This window comes from Penaeus monodon, chromosome 34, assembly GCF_015228065.2.
Source record: "Penaeus monodon isolate SGIC_2016 chromosome 34, NSTDA_Pmon_1, whole genome shotgun sequence".
NCBI classification, from domain to species: Eukaryota; Metazoa; Arthropoda; class Malacostraca; order Decapoda; family Penaeidae; genus Penaeus; species Penaeus monodon.
Genome location: NC_051419.1, coordinates 2,525,357 through 2,525,678, shown reverse-complemented (window position 1 = coordinate 2,525,678; position 322 = coordinate 2,525,357).

Here is a 322-nt window from a genome sequence, read left to right as displayed (position 1 = left end):
CAGCGCTCGTTGTAATGGCAATATTCCCCCTTGAATAACTTCAAGAACCCTTTTTATTTCCTTTGATCTCCCCGCTACTTCTGTGTGTAATAATTCTCTCTGCATTATAAAGGATTCCTCTAGGCAATATGCAAATAGCTTAGGTTCAATCAATTTACATGTCAGAGGCAAACCCTGTAGCCAAAATTATTGTCGATTCCTTGCCAGAAACCGCTAGATTTGATCAAGTTTATGTAAATGTATAGGGCTTGTAAAGATTCTGTGGATATTAAATTGTTTTTCTTCTGATGGAAACGGTCTTGAGTCCGCAGCACTGGAGATG